General features: G+C 43.4%; 1 long non-coding RNA gene across 1 annotated transcript in view; it reads left to right on the forward strand.

Moving 5' to 3' along the window:
* The window catches only part of LOC111728995, an 11761-nt gene that overhangs the window by 327 nt on the left and 8812 nt on the right, over window positions 1–2622 (forward strand). The window lies entirely within an intron of this gene.

The following is a 2622-nucleotide window of genomic DNA, read 5'->3' on the forward strand; positions in this document are numbered from 1 at the left end:
AAGCAGGGTTGGCGCTCGTCCTGTGGCCGCGGCCTCGGCGCAGGGCCCACGTTGCTGTGCGCGCCGCGCTGTGCGTCCGTCTCCCTGGGCAACGGCCGAGCCTCCGGGTTTAAAGCCGCAGCCCTCCACGCCTTGGCCAGGTGGAGTGGCAGGAGGCCGCTCTGCGGAACTGGCGCCGCTGCACCCTTCGCACCTGCTCTCCGTTATCTCGGAGACTCCCTAGCAGCCTGCTGCGAAATTATCTCCCTCTCCTCTTCAGCGCCTTTGGAACAAGTCTCTTTTTTAGGGTGGGGTAGGGGTAGAGGCTACCAGCGATGGACACCCGTAAGGCCACTTGTTATTTAAGGACGCTGGAGGGTGTGTGTATAGGTGCTTGTTGGAATTTACGATAAAGCTTTATGTTCGAAAACAGGCACCAGCCCTTGAGTCCTAGTTTGCAGATTTGATTTTTTAAAATATTGCTTTAAATATTATATTGGTTAATGAGTCCGGATCCTGTTAGTTGCTGCTTTCATCCCTTCATCCAGGAAGTAGAAAAGGCTTGAGGCATCTAGCATCACGTAGGCAACTCCTGCGACTTCCCGGGGCTTTGTTTTCAGTTCATTATACTTACTAAAATTTTGTGAAATATTTATAGACACAAATAGGTATACAGAATAATACAATGGACACCTGTTTACCTACTACCCAGATTGGACCACACACCTTCACTGTAGAGTTCAGCTTCCTTTCAAAAGCTTCTCAAGATAAATGTTCCCGGTGGGATTTCGTTTCTGATGTTTGACTTCACTGCTAAGATAAAGGAAGCAAACTAAGATTTTGCATGGCTGAGGACATCTAGGTGTTGTGAAAACAGCTTGGACTGACCCTTAATTAAGTTACCAGGGCCTAGAAGTCCCTTTGTAGGATCTCTGCTAAATCAGCTTACCTCTTTCAGCCTCAGTTTCCCTGAGTGTTAACAATGGAAAAAAATAAAAAGGAATAAACATTGCTGAGAGTTACTTAAAATAGTCAGGAGGCTATTTTAAGTGATTAATAGAAGGGCCTATAGCAGATCTTCTGCTTCTGTTCTCAGAGCTGCTATTACATTGTGAAACTTGTTGCTGAACTCAGCTCAAGGATGAACCATAAATATCCTGTAACAAACAAGTGTTGTATGGACATATATGGTCCTGGTAGTTTTCATCCCCCTCATTTGCATATTGGAACGCACCAATCCCTGTTAACCTAGCCAGCAGTCCTTCATTTGCCTGACTTATACTTTGCAGTTTTTGCCTTTCTAAATCATGCCTTTCTTTGTTTTCTCCAGGGTGCAGTTTGGGCTGCTCCCTGAATATGAGTCTAAGGACTGCTGTCCTTTGCTCAAATAAGTGCTTTTTGTTCTTCATTAAAGCCTGAATCTCTTCTTTGGTTAACAGTATATATTGGGAATACTATTACTTATTCCTAAGATATTTGTGGTTATCAAGAAATGTGTAATGACTACCTATAGTGCATTTCAGCCAAAGGCCACTAGGAACACCTGTGCAGTTAAATAAGTTGGTTTATTACTCATTGAAGTAAGATGTCTTAGTAAGAGGATGTTAAAACCTATAGGAATTAGGCTTTGGTTAGATGATTTGGGAAAGGGACTAAGACGTGTGGTTTTGCTCTGAGTTGGATGCTATCAAAGTGGGAGCAGTTCTATGATTGGGTATTTTGTAGTGGCACAGTGACCTTATTTTTGTCTGTTCTTAGACAAAATTATGATTTGGCTTTGTTTTGCTTCTTTTTATCATGGTTTCAGAATGAACTTGTGTCTTTTTCTGTTTGAGCTGCTGTAACAAAATACCATAAATTGTGTGACTTATAAACAACAGAAATTTATTTCTCACAGTTCTGTAGGCTGGGAAGTCCAAGATCAAGGTTGTAGCAGGTTTGGTGTCTGGTGAGAGCCCACTTTCTGGTTGATAAAGCTCTGTCTTTTGGCTCTATCCTCACATGGCAGAAGGATCAAGGGAAGTCTCTGGGGCCACTATTATAAGGGAACAATTCCATTCATGAGGGCTCTGTCCTTATGACCCAATCACCTCCCAAAGGCCCCAACTCCAAGTACTATCACATTGGAGATTAGGTTTCAACATAAGAATTTTAAGAAGACACAAACATTCAGTCTGTAGCACTTTGTCTGAGGCTGTTATTCAAGAATGTTTCTGTCCAACAGGAAAACAAAATGGCCTGGCTCTGAGTGTCAGACCAGCTTGTGATAATATTGGGGTCTAGTAAATATCAGGTCAGTTATTAGCATCAGGGACTTACAGCCATGAGTCTCTTAGTAACAGGGCTCTCAAGGGAACAGGAAGTGAGAAGTTAGGTGTCTAGAATTGCTAAGCAACATTTTATGACTGTCAAATCAAATTAATATTTATTTGTACTAGGAGCCAACACTCTGCTGGATTCTAGGCGCGGCAGTGAATAGGAGAGGCCTGGTCCCTGCCCTGTGCCTGTCAACAGCACATCTGGCAAGAGTCCAGTAAGCTTTTGGGTCCTGCAGCAGAGTAAGGCAGGTGAGAGACACAAAACAGCCCATGCGCTCCAAAGAGTCTGAGAGAAAATACACACAATATTATTGGAGAAGAAAAG

This window comes from Pteropus vampyrus, unplaced genomic scaffold (assembly GCF_000151845.1).
Source record: "Pteropus vampyrus isolate Shadow unplaced genomic scaffold, Pvam_2.0 Scaffold242, whole genome shotgun sequence".
Lineage (NCBI taxonomy): Eukaryota > Metazoa > Chordata > Mammalia > Chiroptera > Pteropodidae > Pteropus > Pteropus vampyrus.